General features: G+C 45.7%; 1 protein-coding gene across 6 annotated transcripts in view; it reads right to left on the bottom strand.

Moving 5' to 3' along the window:
* Positions 1 to 25,653, bottom strand: part of Chd9 (chromodomain helicase DNA binding protein 9) — a 220,642-nt gene that overhangs the window by 152,048 nt on the left and 42,941 nt on the right. Inside the window, exon 1 of one of the 6 annotated variants that reach the window (XM_075976853.1) lies at positions 22,516 to 22,796. The exons of 4 other annotated variants lie outside the window; for them this stretch is intronic. The gene's annotated coding sequence lies outside the window, so the exon portion shown is untranslated. Of the gene's footprint in view, positions 1 to 22,515; positions 22,797 to 25,653 lie in introns of those variants that run through there. One more of the 6 variants, XM_075976850.1, reaches the window with a different exon arrangement.

Here is a 25,653-nt window from a genome sequence, read left to right as displayed (position 1 = left end):
AGGCCCATTTGATTAGGGGCAGATCTTAGAATAATCAGGTTTTATCTAGTTTATCCCCTTTCCCTATCCAGAAAGATACTTCAAAGCCTCGGCCTGTTTGACAGTTCAAATCTCACACTGTGAGCTTATATAAACAGTTGCTTGTCCTAGCCTTAGAAGATCTTCAGGAAAAAGAAGTCTGCGTGCTATCCTTGAGTATCTGAGTCCCTGTCTATGCATTTGCTTCTAACGGGGCCATATACACACTCCTGCGGTCCTATATTTCCCATTGGAAAAGTTGGGTCTGTGTCTAGCTTGGGAGGAATTCAGATGCATTAAAAATAGGGTTGAAATTTGAAAAATGAATGCATCCAACACACCAGTTGGTAAGTCAGACACGGAATATTCATTGCCAAGAATATAACAATGAACATGACAGACACCATCCTCTGACCTCATGGCAAATTATTTTACAAAGCAAGCAAATATCAGCTCACCAACTCGTGAAATTAATTCTGGTAATAGTCATCACTTATAGGTACCATAGCTATACTCTAGAGTTGTACTATAAAAGCATATGTGATCCATACCACTCAGCCCTAAAACTGATGGAGCTGGGTATGATGGCACATGCTTTTAATCCCAGCACTGAGGTAGCAGGATCTCTGTGAGTTTGAGGCCAACCTGGGCTACATAATAAGTTCTGAGCAGGCCAGCTAGAGCTACATAGTGAGATGTTGTCTCAGATAATCAAACAAAATAAAAGTCTGGTGGAAACTATAGTAATGTATTTTTTAAATATAATTTATTTTTATTTTAATATTTTTAATTTAATTTATTTTGATATAATTTTATTTTAATTTTAAAAATAGAATTTATTTTTATTTTATGTGCATTGGGGTTTGCCTGCATGTATGTCTGTATGAGGGTGTCCAATCTTGGAATTACAGACAGTTTGTGAGCTGCCATGTGGGTGCTGGGAAGTGAACCCAGGTCTTCTGGAAGACCTGCCAGTGTTCTTCTTAACCATGGACATCTCTAATCAGTTGCTTTGCACTATGGTCATCTTACTTTAGAAAAACAAACAAACAAACAAACAAACAAAAAATCCCAAACCCCATCCTGAGTTAGTTTGCTTATTGTTGGGACAGGGTCTCATATGTCCAGGCTGTCTTCAAATTCACCATGCAGACAAGGATGGCCTTAAAGTCTGATCTGTGTTGCGACGGCAGGCATGTGCCACCATGCCCGGTTTTATGGAGTACTAGGGATAAAATCTAGGCAAGCATCTACCAACTGAGTCACATCTTACCCCATCCTGTCTTTTCTAACATGGGAAACAAGAGGAACTAGAACCTGGAGCCCCTCCCTTTCTCTTTCGCTTGCTTGGTTTTGTGGTTGATGATGTGCTGTTTTCTGTCTTTTTGTTTTGTTTTTTGAGGGGGTGGTGATAATTTTGGTCACCATCTTTCCATGGAATCCCTAGCTCCCTAGCTAAATTTCATCCCACTACTTGGGTTTTAGGAAAAATTTCCAAAACTCATCCATATTTGCTAATAATAAAACACACGTGGACTGGGAGTGTAGCTCAGTGGGACAGTACTTGCCTAGCGTGTACAAGGCCTTGGCTTGGATTATCATGGGTACAAAAACAAAAAAAAAAAAAAACAATTCCTCCAACAATGACCACATCACAGTCCTGCACGGGTTCATTTCCTCCAACAATGACATCACAGTCCTACACGGGCTCCTTTCCTCCAACAATGACATCACAGTCCTACACGGGCTCCTTTCCTCTAACAATGACATCACAGTCCTACACGGGCTCCTTTCCTCTAACAATGACATCACAGTCCTACACGGGCTCCTTTCCTCTAACAATGACATCACAGTCCTAACATGGGTTCATTTCCTCTAATGCTGACATCACCGTCCTACACGGGCTCCTTTCCTCTAACGCTGACATCACCGTCCTACACGGGCTCCTTTCCTCTAACAATGACATCACAGTCCTTCACGGGCTCCTTTCCTCTAACAATGACATCACAGTCCTACACGGGCTCCTTTCCTCTAACGCTGACCATATCAGAGTACTGCATGGCTTCCTTTCCCCCTTGTTTAGATTATAAGGTCAATGTTTTTTGGTTGGGGTTAAGAAATGGTTTCTCTATTAACTTCTGGCTGTCCAGAAACATGCTACGTAGACCAGGCTGGCCTCTAACTCACAGTTATCCTTCTGCCTCTGCATCCCAGGTGCTGACACTAAAGGCATGTGCTATCATGCCTGACCTCAATCTTTTTCCTGTCTCATAATTACTTTTATTCTTGTATATTGGCAAATATTTTGTTTGTTTTTTTGAGGATTTCTCTGTGTAACTGCCCTAGCTGTCTTGTAACTAACTCTGTAGATTAGGCTGGCCTCAAACTCACAGAGATCTACCTGCCTCTGCCTCCCAAGTGCTGGGATGAAAGGGATGTGCCACCACTTCCTGGCTCCAAATTTAGTATAAAAAATAATTTAAAAATTATATTCATTTTTCCTCCAACTTTATTTTGATATACCCAGTATGTAAAACAATGCACACAGTGACAATTCCCCTGGTAATGTGAATGTATATGTATACTCATGTCATGATGACCACAACCCGGGGGATGTGAATATTATCTAATTGTCACTATTGAACTTTGGGGTCTACTGTAATCCTGGCACTCAGGAGGCTGAATCAAGTGGACTTTTTGGTGACTTTAAGGCCAGTCTGGCCTACAGAGCAACACTCTGTCTCTCCAAAACAGAAAAAGAAAGAAGGAAGAACAGGAAGGACGAGATGGGGAAAAAAAGGTTGCTTTGGGGGCTGGAGAGATGGCACAGTGGTTAAGAGCACTGGCTGCTCCTCCAGAGGACTTGGGTTCAATTCCCAGCACCCTCACAGTGGCTCATAACTGCCTGTAACTCCTGTTCACTGGATCTGATGCTCTCTTTTGTCTCTGTGGGCACCAGGCACACAAGTAGTGCACGGACATACATGCAGGCAAGACACACAGAAAATAAAATTTAAGCCTTTCAAGAAAACAATAAAAAGGTTCATTGTTGTCCTTTCAGGATTTTTCTAGAATGAGGCAGATTAAGTGGAGCTATCTTGGCTAAGATATAGCAGGATATGGTGGTACACACTTGTAACCTCAGCACTTGAGAGGACCAGAAGTTCAAAGTCAGCCTTAATAACATGGCAAGGTAAGAGCCAGCCTGAGCCTCATCTACATGAGACCCAATGCTTGAGACCCTGGTGATAGTTTCCACCACTGCCACGGCCACTTTCACCAGAGAGACAGAGACGGTTGGAGAAAGACAGAGAGGGAGGTACACCAGAGGGGCTGGTGATGCAGATCAAATGGTGGAGTTATTGCCTAGCGTTCATGAAGCCCTGGGTTAGATTCCCCAGCAAGATGACAGGTGTCTATGATAATCCTAACGGTGGGGTGGGTTAAGAAGTTCAAGGTTCAAGGTAATCTTTGACTATATAAGGAGTTTAGACCAGCCTAGGATACAGGAGAACAGAGAGAGAGAAGAGAGAGAGAGAGAGAGAGAGAGAGAGAGAGAGAGAGAGAGAGAGAGAATGTAAATCAGAGAACCAAATGTCTAGGGCCAATTTGCCTCACTGACAATCTGGATTCTACTTTTTCTTCCTTCCTTCCTTCCTTCCTTCCTTCCTTCCTTCCTTCCTTCCTTCCTTTTCTTTTTCAGTCCTGACAATTGAACCCAGGGTCCTGTACCTGCTCTACCACGCATGTGTGCCATATTCCTGCACACTAACAGCTTATTTTCAAGTGATGGTTGGCAAGAGGATAAAAGACTAAGGGATTAGGCAAAATCCTCTGAATATCAAATTCGTAATGCTTTTTTTCCCCTTTAGTCAAATGTCAAAACTTTTCTCATCAGCAGGAATTTCAGGCTAGCAAAGGGACGAAGTCATTGTCTGGCACGTAGTCCTCTGGCTTCTGAAGGATGTTGCTCTGCGTGGTTCCTTTGCAAAGTGTGTACTGTCGGGCAAGGACGCAACTGAGTCATTTGTGTAGTGATAAGAAAGGTCGAGCTGCCACTTCTCACTATCTGCTAATCCCTTTCTAGATAACTGAGCAGTGTGAGTCTTTTCTGTTCCTTAAGCACACAGCCTTCCTTCCCTGTCTGGGTCTCTTCAGCTATTTACAGAAGCTTCAGATGGCCCCTCCCCCACCCCTAGGTCTTGAGAGGAACTTGGTACCTGCAGTTAGCCTTACTTTGCCCCAATTCCCTTCTTACCGCTTAGCCCATCCTTCTAATTACCTATTTATTATTTGCCTCCATCTACTAGAAAGAAAATAGCCCGAGGCATAAACAGTTTCGGTATTCCCTGTAGCCAGCTGCTCCATAAATGTGTATTTTACACAAAATGAGCTCTTCCTTAAAACACGTTGAATGTTTTAGCAGAAAAAAAAAACCTGTTGCTGCCACGGGGCTGGTGAGATACCTGGGTGGTATAGCATTTGCCTAACATGCTCGATGCTCTGGGCTCAGAAATGGGGGAGACAAAATAGCTGCCATTGAACAAGCGTTGGACACTGGGCACCTCTATTAAAAGTTCTCAACTTGGGGGCTAGAGCAATAGCTCAATGGTTAGGAAGACTTGGTTGCTCGGGCAAAGAACTCAGGTTTGGTTGTCATCACCCCCAACATGGTGTCTCACAACCATTTGTAACTACAGTCCCACAGGATCCAGTGCCCTCTTCTGACCTCCACTGATAGCAGGCACACATGTGCTGCACAGACATGCATGAAAGAAAAACACTAACACATAAAAATAAGGTAAATTTCTTGAGATGGGATTTTCTGTGCAGCCCTGGCTGTCCTAGAACTCACTGTGTAGAGTATACAGAGATTCACCTCTCTCTGCCTCTGGGATAAAAGGCATGTGCCACCAGGCCCCACAACACAAAAAATTTTAAGAAGTTCTCAAACCTTAGTTTATGAGTCAAACATAATGTCTCCAACCTATAATCTCAGCATGTATGGGGCAGGAGGATCACAAGTTTGAGATCAGACTCAGCTACATAATAAATTCAAAGCCAACCTGGGCTATATAGTGAGACCCTGTTTCAAAAATTTTAAAAACCTAGCTGTGTGCTATGGTTTGAATATGTCTCTCAAAGTGATTAAAAACTTAATCCTCAATGCCATATGCTGATAGCATTAGGACATAGGGCCTTTAAATTTAGGATTAGATGGGATTGAGGGTGTTGATGGCTTTAGAAGACAGAATGTGGACCAATTTATTTGCTCTATCTCGCCATGTGATGTCCACTGCCACATCATGATGTTGAAAGGGGACCTTGGCTAGATGACAAAGCAGCTACAAGTGCTATGCCTTTGGCCTGCGGAACCATGAGCTACAGAAACTCCTAAGCTACCCAGTATCAGATAGTTTGTCCTAACAACAGAAAGCAGATGAAGACGCTGCACAATAGTATCTTCAGAGAGACTGGACATTGTCTTTACCCATGCCCTACCCACACCTGGAGGTGATGGGTTTTAGCATCAGGATGTTAAAACTCCTCACATGGTAACTTGTGCAGGCAAGAGAGGCTGCTTTAGGGGTGTTGCTGAGTGGCAGCACCCTTGCCCCAAGTGTTCGACAAGATGAAGCATGTCTAGAATTCCAGCACTCAAGAAACAGGAGGTTTGTGGTTTCTAGGACAGCCTGGGCTACAAAATGAGATCCTGTTTCTAAAAGACAAAAGAAAGACAGGAAGACGAAGGAAGGAAGGAAGGAAGGAAGGAAGGAAGGAAGGAAGGAAGGAAGGAAGGAAGGGAGGGAGGGAGGGAGGGGAAGAGAGGAAGGGAAGGAAGAAGGGAGGGAGAGAAGAGCAGAAATGACTTTCAATGGAATGAAACTAGAAGCCATTCACCTCTTCCAATTAGTAAGGTCAAATGACAAGCTTGCCTTGATGTCTCTCAGCTCAGAACTTGGGAGGCTGAGCAGGAAGATCAGGCTAGCCTCAGCCAAAGAGTGAGTTCAGAGGCCAGCCAGACCTGTTACCACAGTAGGACCGTGTCTCAAAACAACAATACACAAACTAGCGAATATGAAAAGGCCAGAGGATTATAATAAAATGCAAAGGATAAGGATGAGTGGAGAGTTATTGGAACTGCACTGCATGCTGCCACTGACTAACTGATCAGCAAGTTTTCTCACCTGTGAAGTGAGACTAACACCTATGCTGCCTGCCTGGCTGTTCCTTCTAAATGTGCTCATAAGCATTCTTTCCAAGTCCAAGAGTGTGCAAGTGAAAATTAGTAGTCATCTGTCTTGGAGGCAAACTTAAAGGAAAAAAACAACGGCGCTTACTTACTGTTAGGTGGGAACGAAAATTGGGCTGGAATTCAGGTTGCTTAGACAGGTGCTAAGACCTGCTTCAGGTTCATCAAGTCCTCTGAAAATAGCATCCACGCACAGTGGAAGAAGCTAGAACATAGTGGAGATCCACCCAGAAGGGCAAAGGAAATCCCTTACATTTACAGACTTGGGGGGAATGGTATCTCAGACAGGAATGATGGCTCACACCTTCATTCCAGCACTCTGGAGACAGAAACAAAGGGAGTTCTGTAAACTGGACTACATAAGAGTTCCAGACCTGTCAGGGTTACATAGTGAGACCCTGTCTCTGTGTTTAGCAGATTAGTTAAAATACTAGATAGAACTGGGAGGTGAAGGCACACTCCTTTAATCCCAGCACTCAGGAGGCAGAGGCAGGCAGATCTCTGTGGAGTTCAAGGCCAGCCAGGTCTGTACGAAGAAACCCTGCCTTGAAAAATTAAAAAAGAAAGAAAAAAGGATACTAGATGCAATAGAAGGCCATAATTAAGAAGCTAATTGTATTGCCCCACCGTACGTGGGGCTGCTACATGCTAGGAGATTAGCAGCTGAGGAAAGATACTAGATAGGATCCTTTGTGCCCCGCAAAATGCTATGTTTTTTGTCTTTTTTTTTCTAAAAGTCCTGCAACCAATAATTGTGTGGCTTTGTGACATCTTCTCCACATATACTCACCACTAAAGACTCTGAAACCCTTCAACTAGATGTGGAAAAACAGGTTCTTTGGCATCATGGGAAACCAAGCAGGAACAATGGATTCCACCCCAGATCCAAAGTTCTTTCATCTCCACTGAAGAAATCCAGGTCATCCGAGCGGGCAATTTAAATTCACAGATCCTCTAATGGGTCGGGATTCAGGCAGGGAACAGAAACAGCTGTGTGTTAGCAGCTTCCATTCAAGGCGTTTTCGGTGGCTAAGAAGCTATGGAAAGGTAAAGTTGAAAGCCGCTTGCAAGAGGATCTGAAGAGAGCTTCAAACAAGAGTCCTCCTGCCACCTGACTTCTCAAAGCCACCAGCTACCTTAGAGAGAGCGCGGGATAATGTGTCGGACAGGTATGCATGCATTACAGTCTTGGTGGTTCAGGCAAGCCTGGACCTCACCTAGCCTTAGTTTTTCTATGATCACAACAAAGACAAAAATAAATCATTTTTGTACAGTTAACATTTTGAATCTTACACACGGTCACCATATATTGTTATCAAAAATATATAGCGTTTTTTTCTTTTTCAGTGTAATCTAGATGAGCCTTGAGCTTCTGATGCTCCTGTTGCGGTCCTCTATAGTACAGGGATTACAGACTGGGCCCACTACACCCAGCTGTACAGATAATACTTTAAAGTGATTAGTGGTATTGTTTAAGCTGAGCAGAGTGACTGGAGGCTGAAGATCTCTGGGAAATGTTGCTGTATTGTATCAAACCACACGTCTCAGCAAGGCTCTGTTGCCAGTAGCTTCATTTCTCTTTTGTTGATGGTGGTTCTTTGTGGTTTTTGTTTGTTTTGACAGGGTTCTGCTGTTTCCCAAGCTGGCTTCAAACTCCTGAGTTAAAATTCTCTATCAGTCTCTCAAGTGGACTACAGAGAGAATCACCACCATACATACAGACACACCACATACAGACACACCACCATACAGACACACCACATACAGACACACCACATACAGACACACCACCATACAGACACACCACATACAGACACACCACATACAGACACACCACCATACAGATAAACATACGACCACACAGATAAAACTAGAATAAGAACATATATGCTTTCCCTGGGCAGTGGTGGCACACACCTTTAATCTCAGCACTTGGGAGGCAGGTAGATCTACAGAGCAAGTCCCAGGATGGCCAAGGCAAAACACAGAAACCCTGTCTCAAAAAAAACAAAAGGCAAACCAACAAACAAAAACTATTGAACTAATGTTTCAGAATCTTTCTATAATTTTGTGTGTATGAGCGTGTGTCTGTGTGCATGTTTGCATTCGTGCATTGGTGGATGTGCATGTGTGTGCGGTATGTGTACTGCATGCAGATGTGTGCATGCATGCACGTATGTGTGGGGGTATGAACTGGCTACACTCCCAGCCTTCCCTATAATATCTAATAGCCTGGGGACAGACCTAGAGACAACTGGAAGCAACCAAGCAGCACTAGACAAATGGAGAAAAGCGAAAAACACCTTACCTTGGAGTTGAGCCTCTAACCCAGATTCTCAAACTTTAGAAAACCAGGGAAACTCTTCAGAAAGATTTTATTTTTAAATCTTTGGCAGAAGTCCAAGATATAAAACCAAAAAAAAAGCAAAAACCCAAAGAGAAAACAGAACAAAGGCTGAGCCGAGGCTCTGAAGGCCTTGAGGGTCCCCCCTACCCCTCCCCGGATCGTTCCCCAGCTCTGGGGGTGGGGGGCATCTCTGAAGACTTGCTGAGCTTAGATGGCCATACACTCTGCAGGAGGATGTTAGAGCCCTGGGTGGAGGGGCTTACCCAGGGCGGCACATCTTTCCTGCTCTTACAGGATGACTCAGATGTTGCTGCTTTCTCCAAAATAACCTGGGGACTGAGCAGATGGGACAGAACCCTGGCAACAGGTCAACTCCCCAACACGTTCACGTTCTCCAACTACCATTGTGATCAAATGTCTCTCTTTTGTTAGCCTCTTCTCTCTTGTTTTGTGAGATAGGGTCTTTCTTTGTAACCCAGGCCGGCCTTAAGCCTAAAATGCTCTTGCTTTGACCTCCCAGGAGCTACAGTTAGAGGTATATGCCACCATGCCTGGTGTTTGCCTGTCTCTTTTTTTATAATGGCCCTTGTTATACAAAACCTATTTGCTTATATCAAAGATCATAAACCTATAAACCTACCCACACACCTGGATTGACAACATTTAAAAATCAGAATGTTTTACCTAAAAGTTTAGACTCCAAGCTTTTTAGAAATCTGGGGACGCCGAGCTCTTGCGCTGTGCTCATTACCGTCCTAGAGCTACGCGGAAGTGCACACTCGGCAACCGGCACAGCCCACCTGCCTCTACTGCGCTACACACGGCTGGTGCCCATTTCTGTCTGCTCCTCGTGAACATTTACGTTTGTCGCCGTGGTCTAAAGCTTATAGCCAAGGAAGCTTTTGGGAAAAGTGAATTTTTAGGAACAAAGATAAATCAAGGGTACATAGGGAACCATCCATCTCCAAGATGGAGCAAAAGCTGTCAGAAATACTGCTGTATTACTGCAAGGAAGAGCCTGCGACTCCAACAAAGGAAAAACTGAGGCAGAAGGATTATTGCAAGTTTAAAGCCAAGCCAGGCACAGTGTCACGTGACTTTAATCCCAGCACTCGAGAGGTAGAGGCAGGTGGATCTCTGTGAGTTTCAGGTCAGCCAGGGCTATGTAGTGAGATCCTGTCTTGAACCAAAACCACCCAGAAACAAAACAAAACAAACATAAACCCAGAAAAACAAACCAAATAAGCACGTTCAAGACCAATCTGAGTGAGTTCCTGGCCAGCATGAATATTATTTTTATTTTATGTACATGGGTGTTCTGCCTAAGTGTATATCTGTGCACCATGGGCATGCAGAGCTGGGGGAGGCCAGAAGAAACTATTAGATCCCTTGGAACCCAAATCACAGAAGGCTAACCGCCAGGTGGGCACTATGAATTGAACCCAGGCCCTCTGGAAGAGAGTCAGTGGTTTTGCTTTTAACCACTAATCCAGCTCTTAAAAACAAATCAAGCAATCATAAAAACAAAAGCAAACAAAAAAAGAAGGAAGGAAAGGAAAGAGGGAAAGAAGAGGGTGAGGGCATCCCTCAGGCTTCCCTTCCAGCCTTGTTTGCTTTCCTGAGGCTGTTGACTCTGCTTTCCCTAAGTCCCCCATTGATAGTCAACAGCAGGTCTCTAACAGGCCCAAGTCTTCCTCCTCCTCTTTCTCGGAGGAGCATTAGAAAATCACATGGAGGAGCATCAGTAAACCACACCACAGAGGTTGGGGCTTAGCTTAGGGCTGTGGCCTCACCTAGCCTGTGCAAGCTGCTGTGTTTGATCTCCAGAGAAACCAAACCATCCAGCAGCCTGCTTCCTGCACCCCAGCACACCATTCTCAGCGCTGCGGTGAGAACAGGCTGGATTCCAGAATTGCCCTTTTATTGTTCTTTCTCCCTCCTCTGCTCCAGGGCATAAAAAAAATTTCTGTTTGTTCATTGCCACCATCTCAGTGCTGTGACAGTACCCAGGCTCACAGTACGTACTCAGTAAATGTTTGTTAAACAAATGAACTCGTCCTACCCAAGCCCACATAACAAAGCGACCATTATTTCAAAAGTTTCAGTAGTATCTGCATGGTGGTAATGAGGACACGTGTGTTATATTTTATTTATTTATTTTAAGGTGTGTACAGGTGTGCATACTCTCTTATTATGGTGTGAGTGGTGGTCAGAGGATCATTTGCAGAAATTGATTCTTCATTTTCCATCACATGGGTTCCTCGGGTGGAACTCAAGTTGTCAGGCTTGGTGGCAAGCACCTTGATTGACCCACTGAGCCATTTCATAGGCCCCTAACCCGATCTCTTCCTACTTCTTTTTTGTTTGTTTGCTTGTTTGTTTTGAGACAGGGTTTCTCTGTGTAACCGCTCTGACTCTTCTGGAACTTGCTCTGGCCTCGAACTCATAGAGATCTGCCTGCCTCTGCCTCCCAGGTACTGGGATGAAAAGCGTGCACCACCACCCCCTGGCCTCTTTTTACTTCTTAATTATGGGACAGGATCTCAGAAAATTGCCCAGACTGGCCTGGACCACACTCTTTCCCAGCCAAACTTCCAACCCCTGCCCCAACCTTGCAAACAGCTGGACTCACAGGCTTGTATGTATCCCTAGGTCCAACCATGCATGTATCTTTTGCAATAAATGCACACAGCTCCTTTCCTATTTTTTTTTTTTTTTGATTTTTCAAGACAGGGTTTCTCCGTAGCTTTTGGTTCCTGTCCTGGAACTAGCTCTTGTAGACCAGGCTGGCCTCGAACTCACAGACATCCGCCTGCCTCTGCCTCCCAAGTGCTGGGATTAAAGGCGTGTGCCACCACTGCCCAGCTCTCCTTTCCTATTTTTAAGAATAAGAACCAAAGGAGCAGTGAGTTTGTAGAACCAACTGCAGGCTCCAGGGGAGGACTTCTTGGGTTAGCCCTTTTTCCCCTACCACAACTGCGGCTAGCTTCTCCAAAATATCCTACCGGCTAAATACATGATGTCGAAGCAGAACTGAGAAGCGATTTGGCAGGGATCAGCGCCCTGAAAATTGCTCTCTTCTTCCTTCTTTTCAAGAGTCTAGAAAAGATGTGAGATGGTCTGGGAGGCTGAATGTGATGATTTCCTTCCTTTTTCCTTCCCAAAATACTATGCAGTATCTCTAGCACTGGCGGTAGTGGTGGGGGCCCAGGGTGGCACACAGAACTCCCCCACATATACACTGAGGCTTGTATTTTCATCAGGAGCATCTTTACCCAGACTGTGATCTTTTCTTCCTTTCCTCCGAGCAAACATGGCTGTGGGTTGGCTAGATAGTGAGACCCTGTCTCGGAACCGAGAAGGGGCAGTGTTCCTAACCACTTTACAACACCACCTTCAGCCATCCCTTGGGAAATGGCTCTTTACGGTGGCATTTTGCTGGTGTGTATGCCTTTTTATCATGCTTGAGTGCCCTCAAAAATCACACTGGGAGAAGTCCGCTTCCTTTCCCAATCTCATAAAGCCAGGACCTCTGGTTCTAGTGTACTAACCCAGCATAGCATGAAGGTCAGATACAAGCGGCTGAAGAACCCTCAGGCCAGGATGGATGGATGTGTGACACATGTGGACAGCAAGAAACAGTAAGACCACGTCAACCCCGTGAAAACACCCGATTCAGAACTGCTCTGATCACCGCTGAGACCAGAGACAGACACCGCGGGTTGAAAACTTAAAACCCAGGACCCTAACTCATCAGAAGTCAGAACACAGAGGTGACCTTTCTTTGAAATACACTTATGAAATTTTCTGCATCGTTTTCTGTTGCTAGGATTCAATCTCAGGCCTAGTGCAGGCTAAACAGACCCCTCTTTTACTGAACTATCTCAGGCGCCTTCTGCTAGGGGTGGAGGAAGACCATCCAGTCCCTTTGGACACAGCTTTTAGCAGAACCTCAACCCTCTTTTATAATTTCAAACTAAGCCAGTTGTAGTGGACCATGTCTGGAACGCCAGCACCTAAGAGGCTGATACAGGCAGATTTGAAGCCAGCTTGGAGTACAGAGCAAGTTCTCAGTCAATCTGGACTATGAGATCTTAAAACACATAAAAAGTAGCAAGGCATGGTGGTGCGCACCTTTAATCCTAGCACTCCTGAGGTGGGGGCAGACAGATCTCTATGAGTTCAAGGCCAGTCTGGTCTACCTGTAGAGTTCCAGGACAGCCAGGACTACATAGAGAGACTCTGTCTCAAATAAAATAAAATAAAGCAAAGCACAACCAAAAAAGTTGTAAACTACCTTACAGAATCCCATGCACACAAGGCTTCATTACAGTAGAAGAATCAGCTAAAGCTGGGGAAAATGCTCACTTCTGCTTTAGGGGACTGCTAAACTATGTTTAACTATGTTAAACTGTTCCTAACTATGGAATACAGAGTACAACAAAATCATTAAATAAAACAAGAACACTCTACAAAATGAACCAGAATGGGCTTAAACTAAGAAAATCAAGTTGTAGGATAATAGAGAAGGGGGTAGGGCCCAGATTGGCAATGCGTAGTTTCTGGATCTAGGGAAATGGCTCAGAGGGAGAGGATGCTTGCTGTGCAGGCATGAAGACCTGAGCTGGAGTCCTCAGCTCCCACAGAAAAGAGCAGGGTGTGAGCATGCATCTGTAACCCCAGTGCTGAGGGACGGAGACTGCCGTATCCTGGGAGCTCGCGGAACAGCCAGCAGCATAACCAAAAAAGGAGCCCGAGGTTCAGTGAGAGGCACTGCCTCGAGGGAATAGAGCGAGGAAGCAGGACACCTAATGCCCTACTTTGTCCTCCACAAGAGTATCTACCCGCTACACACTCATGCCCCACACACTCATACATTACACACGTATGCCCTCCCACACTCATACACCACACACACTCATACATTACACATGTATGCCCTCCCACACTCATACACCACACACACTCATACATTACACACGTATGCCCTCCCACACTCATGCACCACACACACTCATACATTACACACGTATGCCCTCCCACACTCATACACCACACACACTCATACATTACACACGTATGCCCTCCCACACTCATGCACCACACACACTCATACATTACACACGTATGCCCTCCCACACTCATACACCACACACACTCATACATTACACATGTACGCCCTCCCACACTCATGCACCACACACACCAAAAAAAATGAGTTTGTAGATTCTTTTCTCTTTCTTCGTTTTTTGTGTTTCAGACAGGGATGCGGTATGTAGCCTTAGCTGGCCTATAACTCACTAAGTAGACCAGGCTGGCCTCAAACTTACAGAGATCCACCTGCCTCTGCCTCCTGAGTGCTGGGATTAAAGATGTGCATCACGATATTTTTTCTTTTTTAGTATTTATTTTAATTGGAAGCATGTGTGTGTGTGCCTGGGTGTATGAGTGGGCTCATGTGTGCAAACATCCATGGAAGTGAGAAGAAAGGTCGGATACCCTAGAACTGGAGGTACAGATTATTGTGAGTTGACAAGTGGGTGCTGGGAACTGAACCCAGGTCTTCTGGAAGAGCAGCAGGTGCCCTTAATCACTGAGCCATCTCTCCAGCCCCCATAATTTCTTTTTTTTAAATATTTATTTATTTATTATGTATACAATGTTCTGTCTGTGTGTATGCCTGTAGGCCAGAAGAGGGCACCAGACCTTATTACAGATGGTTGTCAGCCACCATGTGGTTGCTGGGAATTGAACTCAGGACCTTTGGAAGAGCAGGCAATGCTCTTAACCGCTGAGCCATCTCTCCAGCCCCAGCCCCCATAATTTCTTATACACCCCCCCACACACACTACACACACCATACACACACACACCACACACACCCCATACACCATACCGCGCACACACCACATACACACACTATACATACCATATACACACACCACACACACACCTCATATACACACACCACATACACACACACCATATACACACCACACATACCACATACACACAGGTAACAATAATAACTAAAGAAAAAGAAGCCATGAATTTGAAAGGAGGACATAGGGAGGGTTGGAGGGATGAGGAAGGTGAATGATATTTTAATTTTTTAAAAAGTATAAAAAAAATGAAACAAAGCAAATGATTGGTTGCTGATAGAAAGAAGCACTAGAAAATTAGATAGGCTAAGGGGATGCCTTCCTGTCATGCTTTTGAATTTTAAGGCAAGAAAATACAATTCCTATTCAAAATATAGAAAAATTTATCTATCTATCTATTTATGTGTTTTTGATAAAGGGTCTCTCCATATAGCTCTGGCTGTCCTGGAACTCACTATGTAGACCAGGCTGGCTTTGAACTCATAGAGGTTTATCGAGGATTAAAGTACTGCACCTCCACACCTGTATCTTTAAAGAGAAAAATTACATCAAATAACTCAGCCATGGTGCACACACCTATAACCCCTGTATTAGAGAGGGTAAGACAAGAACTGAGAGTTCAAAGATCATTTCAGGCTACATCACTAGGACCTGTCTTAGAATTCCAAGGGCTGGAACAGCAATCTGACTGAGCAGATAAATGCTTGCATGCAAGCCTTACAGACTTGAGTTCACTCCCTGGAGCCCAAGGGGAAACAAACAAAAGCCAGCAAATGGTTCACTGACATACTTTAGTAATCTGAACACTCGTATTCAGATGCGGGGAGGGGACAGGAGGGTTGCCTAGAATTTTGTGAGCGCCAGTGTGGGTGGAGAGAGTAGTTCGGAAGAAAGGAGAGAAAAAGCCAGAAGGGGGAAAAAAAAAACTTCTGAAAGTTGCCCTCTGACCTCCACAGGTGCGTGCGTGCGTGCATGTGAGTGTGTGTGTGTGTATGTGTGTGTGTGTATATGTGTGTGTATTCATGCAAAAATCAAACAACAACAAAAACCCATGTAGCTCAATGGTAGGAAACTTGTTTGGCATGCATTAGGCCCTGAGTTCCTTTCCTAGTACTCAGAAAAAGAAAAATAAGATTTAAATTGGATGATGTTTTGAAATTAATGAAGTTCTTCTTAATTCAGGAGACGAAGAGGAGAGAATTTATTTACTTTCCCCAAGAATTTCCTAGAGGTTTTGCTTTTAGCAGGGCTCACTCCTGTCACCCGTCTTCAGAAGGCAGAGGCAAGAGGATCACAGATTCCAGGTCAACAAGACTATCTCAAACAAAACAAAAACTAATAATAAGAACTTTCAAAGAACCTTTCCTCTCATGAAAGTTTGGTGCTCTGGCATATAGACTATATGATTCAGAGGTGTGCTTATTTTGGTCTGAGAGCCAGGGGCAGACGTGACATCTTTCTTAGCTGCCATCATGAAACAAGCATGTCATGGTAAAATCAGAACTTGCACTGCCCGAAAAACACCTTTGTTTTGCTTTTATAGGTTTTTTTTTTGTCTCTGTATGAACATATGTGTGAAGGTCATAGGTCAGCATCCTGTGTGTCTACCAATTGCCTTCTACCATATATTTTAAAACATGGCCTCTTATTGAACCTGGAGCTTGCTAACTCAGCTAGACTGACCGACCAGCCACCTCCAATCCTCCTAACTCTCCTCTTACCCAGATTACAGGCACGTGATTCTAAGCCAGGCTTTTACATTGGGCTGGTGTTACAAGCTAAGGTCAAGAACTTTGCCAACTGAACCAACTTCCCATCTCTCCCATTCATTCATTTTCGATTTTTAGAGATAGGGCTTCTGTGTGTATCCCTGGTCATCCTAGAACTTGCTCTGTAGACCAGGCTGTCCTCCAACTCACAGAGATCCACCTGCCTCTGCCTCCTGTGCCGGATTAAAGGTGTGTGACACCAACACCTGACTTCTTATTATTTTTGTAAGACAAAGCCTCACCACACATGCCAGGCTGTGTTCAGACTGATATACCTGTACAAAATACCTTCTGAAAACTGTGATAAGAAGTGCACATACAATCATTAGGATCAAACAGATCTAAACCCTCTGGTCCTATCTCCTCATCTGCTGGAGAACTCAGTAGGTCCCCTAGCCACCCAGAACTTTAGTTGTCTGACTGAAAAAATGGGGTTAACACTAGTTACAAGATGCTTTGAAAATTAAGTAAGGACGGCTATGCAAAGCGCTGTGCACAGAGCGACTGCGGAGCAGGCATTCCCTGTCCCTGAGCCCTGAGTCATCCTGCTTGGGACCTTTGCTGATGAGCTCACTCTCCACACTCCCTGTCCTGTCTGCTCTTCTTCTCCTTCTATCCATGCTGGGTTGCTTGACCAAGCACTTCACCAAGCTATACCTTCTCCTATAGGGTACTTGGAGCCAATCTCACTGTACAGCCCATGCTGGCATCAGGATTATGATCCTCCTGCCTGGGTTTCCAAATGCTAAGATTATAGGCATGTAACACTGCCCAATTATCAATGGAACTGTTCTAATGTCACATGTGGTAATACACACAGGTAATCTCAACTTTCACGAAGCTAAGGTTAAAATGATCCACAGGAGCTGGGCAGTGGTGGTGTGCGCCCAACACTCGGGAGGCAGAGGCAGGAAGATCTCTGTGAGTTTGAGGCCAGCCTGGTCTACAAAGCAAGTTCCAGGGCAACCAGAGCTATACAGTGAAACCTTGTTTCAAAAAACCAAAAGAAAAAGAAAAGGCCAAGTGTGGTGACTCAGGGCTTTAATCCCCAAACTCAGGAGTCAGAGGCAGGAGGATCTCTGTGAGCTTCAGGGCAGCCTGTTCTGGGCAACAGAGAGAGATCCCTTCTAAAGACGAAAGAACAATATAGTAATAGTGTACAGGACAGCAATGGCTTTCATCTAAGACAAGGGACTCAAATGAGAAGCCACTGGTGACAGAGTGAGTTTGGTCCCTCCCTCAACCACACTTAAGAAACAGGCCTAAAATCACAAACCACTTATCCTAAATGCACACAAACTAAGACTTAAGTAAATGAAATGGAGCTGGGAAGGCATCTACCAGGGTGCCTTGTGGGAGGCTGGACAAAACAGATGTAAAGACGACACCAAAGGCCAAAGCTGTACACAGCATCAGTGAAGACCAGTGAGGATGAGAGACAGCTTCGGATTGGAAACCACAGTGTGGCCATTATTCTGCAACCAGCATCAGCCAGATCCAGACCTTCTGGAAACTTCAGAGCTCCACTGGCATTAGCCCAATAATCCTATACATTCTTGAACCTCACCCCTTGAAGCTTTCGTTCTTTAGGATGTTGTCCTTGCCTGGCCTTTCTATAAATGTCACAAATGGAGTTAATAAGAAAATGCCATGCCCCCTAAGCCACTAGCACCGTTTCTTATAAATCTTACACAAGGGCAGGGTGTCTTGGTGGGGTGTGAAGTATAGATTATACTGGGGACTGGCTTTAGAGAAGGATATAACGAACTGTGTAACAGGCAGGGCTCAGAACCTAGTGAGGTGACACATACCTATAACCTCAGAACCAAGGAAGCTGAGGCAACTGGGTTTCATAGTGAGGACCAGCCACCAGGATTATATGGGCAAGATCCTATGTCTAAGAGCAGACAAACAAACTCAGGGCGGTTCAGAGATAGAGCAGTTACTTACCTAGCATGTATAAGGCCCTATATTCCCCTGAAATTTTTTATTTAATTTTTAAATTGATCTACTATTGTTTATTTTGTATATGTGGTGGGGGTAGAGGCCAGAGGAACTACACCTGGGAGTCAATTTTCTCCTTCTGCCATCTGGGTCGCAGGACTCAAACTCAGGTCATCAGCCTTGGCAGCAAGCCACCATACCCTCTGTGCTGGCTAGTTTTTATGTCAACTTGACACAAACTACAGCCATTCAAGAAGAAGGAACCTCAGCTGAGAAGTGCCCCCTGACAAACTGGCTTGTGGACAAGCCTATGGGGTATATTCTTTTTTTTTTTTTTTTTGTGGAGCATGCTTTTATTTTTTTTAACTTATTTATTTATTAAAGATTCCTGTCTCTTCCCTGCCACCACCTCCCATTTCCCTCCCCCTCCCCCAATTAAGCCCCCCCCCCCAGCTCCTCAGCCCGAAGAGCAATCAGGGTTCCCCGCCCTGTGAGAAGTCCAAGGAACCCCCACCCAGGTCTAGTAAGTTGAGCATCCAAACTGCCTAGGCTCCCACAAAGCCAGTACGTGCAGTAGGATCAGAAACCCATTGCCATTGTTCTTGAGTTCTCATGGGGTATATTCTTAATTTGTGATTGAAATGGGAGGGCCCATTCCACAGAGCCTGGTGGTACCTACCATCCCTCGGCTGGTGGTTCTGGATGTTGTAAGAAAGCAACCTCAAGCCAGTAAGGAGCATTCTTCCAGGACCTCTGCTTCAGCTCCTGCCTTGGGCGCTGGCCCTGACTGCCTTCTATGATGAACTGGGATTTGGAAGTATGAGATGAAATATGCCATCTCCAAACTGCTTTTAGTTAAGGTGTTTTCTCACAGCTATAAAATCCTAACCCTTTTGGACACTCACTGAACCATCTCACCAGCCCAGTAATTTCTTAAACTAAGAAAAGTCTGTGACTTTAGAAACGAGGCATGCAACTGAAGGGCCCCGAACTTCAGGCATAGTGTCCTGAGAAATCTGTGGTTGCTGTGGATGTTCGAATGTAATTGGCCTCCATAACCTCATAGGGAGTGGTACTATTAGGAGGTGTGGCTTTGTTGGAGTGGTGTGGCCTTGTTAGAGGAAGGAAGAGTGTCACTGGGGTGGGGGTGGGGGCTTTGAGGTTTGCTCCAGTGTCTCAGTTGACTTCCTATTGCTTGCAAGATGTAAGACTCTCAGCTACTCCTCCAGCCCTACGTCTACATGCTGCCATGCTCTCCACCATGATGATAATGAACCGAACCTCGGAAAGTGTAAGCAAGCCACCCTAATTAAATGTTTTTCTTATAAGAGTTGCTATGGTCATGGTGTCTCTTCCCAGAAATAGAAACCCTAACTACGACAGCTGTCTAATTTCTTTCCTTCATCATCCTTTCGATCCAGGAAACTAGTTCCTGTCCTGCCATCTAGCATCTACTACATTTGAGGCATTCACACCCAAAATTCACGTCCATACTTAAATGCTAGGGGCTGGAGAGATGCCTTAGTGGTTAAGAGTACTTGTTGCTATTGCACAGGGTTCAAGTTGCAGGATCTACATGGTGGTTCACAACCATCCATAACTCCAATTCCAGGGGCTCTGATGCCCTCTTCTGAGCTCTTCAGGCACCAAGCATGCACACGGTGCACATATAGATGTACATGTGGCAAAGCGTTCATGCGTTAAAAGAAAAATGAATAAATAAATAAAAAGTTGGGGGCTGGAATTGTAGCTCAGTTGGTAAGAGTGCTAGCCTTGCAGGCACGAAACCCTGGGGCTGATTCTGGGCATAGCATCAACCAGATATTGGGGTGCAGGCCTGTAGTCCCAGCACTGGAGAAGTGGAGTTCGGAAGAACACATATGCAAGGCCACCATCACAGTGAGTTCAAGCTCAGCCTGAGTCACGTGAAACCTTGTCTCAAAATAAGTGAACACTGCTTAGGGCTGAGGGCTCTGCTTCATGAGGCCCTGGCTTTGAGGGGGAAACAAACAAAACCAAAATTAAAAATTGTGCTTCATCTGCAGATTTTTACCTAAACTAATATGATAAACATGTAAGGTAAGCCGGGCGGTGGTGGCGCACACCTTTAATCCCAGCACTCGCGAGGCAGAGGCAGGTGGATCTCTGTGAGTTCGAGGCCAGCCTGGTCTACAAGAGCTAGTTCCAGGACAGGAACCAAAAGCTACGGAGAAACCCTATCTTGAAAAAATTAAAAAAAAATGTAAGGTAATAAAACAATGTATGATTAGCCTGTGATTAGCCTTTGGGGCTGTCTGCTTGGTATGGGAGATGACTCTACAGTCAGAGGTGACACAGTTTCTCTCATCCTCTCCCCATGCCGTTTCTGACAGCTTTATGAAGCCCAGGCTGGCCTCAGATTCTCTATCTATGTATCGGTGAATGCTGTGAACTGACCCCCCCCCACACACACATCTAAGTCCCAAGTACTAGGATTACAGGTATAAACCACCGAACCCACCGAACCTGGACCTCAGCTCCTGCTTTTTTTTTCTTATTATTATTATTTGCTTATCCATTTTTGTTATTTTATGTGTATGGGTGTTTTGCCTACTTGTATGTCTATGTTGCATGCATGTGTTTGGTGTCCCTGGAGGCCCGAAGAGGGTCCTTTGGAACTGGAGTTACGAACAATTGTGAGCCATCATGCAGGTTCTGGGACTCGAATCTAGGTCCTCTAGAAGAGCAGTCAGTGTTTAACCTTTGAACCATTTCTCCAGCCCTTCTTAATTTTATATTTGTTTGGTTGGTTGGTTTGCTTTTTATTTTGCAACAGGGTCTCGCTAAGTTACCCAGGCTGGCTTTGAACTCTTGATCACCCTGCCTCAGCCTTCCAATTACCTGAGATTCCAGGCCTGCACCACCAAGTGCTGGCTCAGGAACATATCATTATACGTAATGAATAAACCCGACGGGAGTCATCTGATTTAATGTGGACACTATGATTCAGCGGAGGGGGTTTTACCTAAAATCCCCACCCTACCGATTGAAGAATGGCACCCCAGAAGGACTCAGCTCTGCAAGGTCACGGTACTGCTGGCTGTGAGGGTGGGGGTGGGGGGTTCAAAGAATGCCTCTGAATTCAGAGCTCTTTCCAATTCAAAAGGGATTGTGATCTTTGGCTAACAGTCACCTTTTTCAGGCACCATGCCCAGGGACAGGGCTTGAAGTTTGACACTGACCGCTTCTCTCTTGGTCCCTTTTCCCACAGCAGTCCCATCACCCTCCCATTCAGCGGACACAAAGACGGCACAGGACTGCACAAAGAACCCATACACAAGATAAGTAGGGGCTATTCTGTGGGTAGTGTGGGGATGGGAGCTAGTCTCTCAGTGGGGTGGAGGGGCAGTTTTCCTGGGCCAATTGACCGGATGAGTCATCAAGGTTTATCCCATTATTTAATGTCACCAGCCACAATGACATCCGCCCGGCACCACTTTACCTCCTCACAGCAGGGTCTGGCCTTGAGCTGGCAGCACCCAGAGAGGGAGCAGAGGGAGGAAGCCTGCTTGCAGCTCCTAGTGGCTGGCTGTCAGCTTTCCCAGCTGACTCAGCTTGCTACCACCCTCCTGGGCCACCCGCCCGCCTCCATCCTCTTAACTTTCCATTTCCAGGCCTCTCGCGGCTGGCTCCCGGGGAGGGAGCGCCCCTCCCGCTGCCCGGGGCGCCTGTCTGCAGCCCGGACTGCCAGGGCACCATGCCCATTGCCTGGCGGGCTGGTCTCGGGACAATTACGGTCAGCTGTCACTGAGTTCGGAATATAGGTCAAGGTGCTCTCGGAAGGGCCCAGGGGAGGATCACCTGACCCGGAGGTGTGGTGACTCAGCGGGAAGGATGGGGAGGGAGGGGCGGCTGTGGAATATCCCTGCCGGCGGGGCCAGCAGGAGAAAGAGGAGGTCAAGTTGCCTGTCTGGCTGATTATCAGCAGAGGAGGAAGAAGCTGTTGGAGACCGAAGGAAGGATAAGATGACCTGTGGTGACCTATCTGAGGTGGCATCCAAATCCCCTCCAGAGCAGCTGTCAGCCCACGAGCAGCTAAAACCACCCGCCCCACACCGTCTCTGCGGCTGTGAACACCTCATTAGCCACCTCCCTGCCAAAGTGAGAAACCAAATTAACATCCTGGATCAATCCGGACTCCATCCACCCAGACCTCCAGAGAAACCAAGGCCACTGGCGTGTCACACAGAGGCAGCCACCCGTGTCCGAGGCAATCTGATTATGCCCTCCTCCGTCCCGATTTTGAATATGAAAATCACTAACCCATTTTATTGTAGGTGTCCACATGGCAGGAGGCTTCTTTCCGGGGAGAGGCAGCAGCTGCTAGCTCTGTCCCAGACTCACTTCCTCTGGCTCCAGCTGCTGGTTCCTACCCGCCAAGCAGGGAGTTTCCTCATTCTTGGGGTTCTGGCTAGCTGAGCTAGCCACCCTCATCTCCCACCCCCAGCCGCTCACCACCCTCTTCGGGTAGTGCTGCTGGGACTCCCGGGTTCCATGAGTCACAACCAGGCTGGAGACAGACAGCAGGCTTCCTTTATTAAATCAGCCTCCTGCCCCGCTCACCACAGAGGGAAGCTATAATTACTTGTTTGGCCCAGCTCTGAGAGCTGAGTGAGCCACCGACGCTGCTACACAGGAGGGAAGTTCCTGATTTCTGCATCCATCTAGTGCATCACCACCTCTTTGCTAATAAGCATAACTGCCAGGGGTTAAGGACCTGTTACACAAATGTCAGATGCTTTGCCTATGTAATGGGGTGCCTTGGGTCAGGACACCCAGGGCTGATAAGGCCAGCTATATACAAGGTGCCAGGAGTTTTCCGTTGTTTTGTTTAGGATACCAAGGCATTCTGCTACTTTGCCAGAGTCTATACTTGATGAGGCAGGCTGGTTCATTGCTGCTTTATAAGAGATAAAGGAAAAGACAGTAGGACATTGCTCTGCGTGTCCAGGTTATGGCTGTTTTATCTTTTAGGCACAATAAGCACAAAATCCCGGGCTTCTCAGCTTCCTGACCAATCTAGACAAATGTTTGAAATATGAAAAATCAGTTTGTTACAAATTTTTTTTAAAAAAAAAGCAAAAAATCATGAATTGCTCCATTTCTTGTTCATTCATTCATTCTTGCATTCAGTCATCCCAGTAACATTTTTGGGGGTCGCCTGTGTGCCAGACATTACGAATACACAAGTGCTAAGTCAACAAGATATACATAGAGTTATTCAGGTCAAAGAAAACACAATAAGTGACTTAGACAGTACAGTAGAGGTAGTAAGTGTGATTAATAACAGAAAAGTAGGAACAGAAAATGGGATTTTTTTATAAAGAAGGAATTTGTGGACACCTCGACATTTGAGAACAATATGTAAGTAATCTAGTGATTACTGAGAAACGATAACTAATTATAACTTATAATAACTCTCTGAAAAATTTTAAATCCTATAAGTTTTACTTATAAGCAAAATTGTGAGTACATTTCAAACATATTGGATAAGTTATAAAGTAAAATAGGGCCAAAGGCATTTGGCCCTTCGTATGGTTTGGACAGAAGAAACTTCCTTCAAGGTTTCACTGGAGTGCTGGAAAGAGCTCAGCAGGGAAGGGTGATTGGTGCTATTGCAGGGAACCTGGGCTCCGCTCCCAGCACCCACCTCTAACTCCATCTCCAGGGGATCTGATGCCCTCTTCATTAAGTGAGATAACCGAATGGTGTCAACTGGGAGAGACTGCACAGGCACCCTGCACTCCGCTCAGTCCTCCAGGTCCCCACCCAACTACCAACAGCTACAAACCTAAAGTGAACACAATGAGTTACCCTTTAGAACCCTTCCAGTTAGGAAGAATACCAAGGATAAAAGGATACACACCAACAAGGTCATGGCTGTTGGGATTGTAAATTGGTAAATTCATACTGCTTTCCAGAAGATCTGGATAAAAAATGCCCAAATCTTTTCATTCAGTTGGTAACAACCCAACCATCCATGGGGGGGGGGGGGAGGAGAATAAATAAATATGCATGGGGCACAAGAAAGGGAACTACAGTATAGCAGCAGGAAGCAAATAGAGCCCAACTCTACACAACAACATGCGTGAGTTCTAGAAACCTATATATATAAGGGAAGCATATATATATATGTAAAGGGAAGCAGTACATCCCAGAAGGCTACATGTAGTTTCCAGAAGGCTACATGTAGTTTCCAGAAAGTAACATGTAGCAGGGTAATCTCTTAAGTAAGAAAAGACAGTATTTCTCTAAACATACATTTTAGGAAAAGGAAAGGCAAGGTAATGGAGGAGGACCATCGGTGACGGGGGAGGGGGAATCTGCAGTGGCCTCAGCAGATGCTAAGCACATAGGCAAATCTAAATGATCAGATATGAATTGTGGAGGATTCAGCCAAACCCGGAAGGCTGTGGAGAGTCAGAAACAATGAAAAACCTCATTCGTTTGGGTTCAATAAAAAAGAAATAGGAAGCCAGGCTTGGTGGCACATGCCTTTAAACTCCATACTTGGGAGGCAGAGGCATGCAGATCTCTGACTATGAGGACAGCCTGGTCTATAATGTGAATTCCAGGACAGCTAGGGCTGTTACAAAGAGAAACCTTGTCTGGAGCCTCTGCCCTCCCCCAACTATAAAACCTACCTTACCCTTGGGACTGGGTAAACTTGACCCTAGATGTGGGGAAACCTTTGGTCCATCAGCTCCATCATGCTGTGAAGCATCAGAATTGTCACCTGGGGTCAGGGAGTACAGTGTTTTTACTGCAATCAGATCAGGACATCCTCAGCCTGGTCATGCTCCCTGGCTGTCCTGGAGCTCACTCTGTAGACCAGATTGGCCTCAAATTCAGAGCTCCACCTGTGTCTGCCTCCCCCGCGCTGGGATTAAATGCAAATGCTGACCCTGGCCTTTGCCAGACTTGCCCGTGGCACTTCCTCTGGGCAGGACTTTCATTTCCTCTAAGTGGTACTCTCAGCTAGCACTAGTCTTGACCTGCCCAGGCACTGCCTGCGGGATGCTGGTGTGGACAGCAGAGCTCCTTCCATCTGGATCTGTGAAGGACAACGCAGGGGCTGCAGTCTGTGGTCCTGGCCATCTTCTCTTCTGCTCTGGTCAGTTCAGGGGGCAGCGCTCTCAGGGAGCCAGCTGCCTGCTGCCATGACTCTGACCCCTGGTTCTCTTTATCTTTACAAGAAAGGTTCCTCCAGACCCACACAGTTAGCACCAGCCACGGGAAGACATTGTCAGTTCTTGCTGACGGGCATGCTTCATGGGCTGAACTCTGACAGGCTGACAAAGGACAGTCGGAGTCTGCTGGGCTCGTGCTCTCATGACTCTGGGAGCTGCTCCCCCAAACAATCATCAGTGCCTGTCTTGAGGATGCCGGAGCCAGGAAGGC

The sequence above is a fragment of the Microtus pennsylvanicus genome, chromosome 6, assembly GCF_037038515.1.
Source record: "Microtus pennsylvanicus isolate mMicPen1 chromosome 6, mMicPen1.hap1, whole genome shotgun sequence".
NCBI lineage: Eukaryota > Metazoa > Chordata > Mammalia > Rodentia > Cricetidae > Microtus > Microtus pennsylvanicus.
This window is presented reverse-complemented; position numbering and strand designations above follow the sequence as displayed.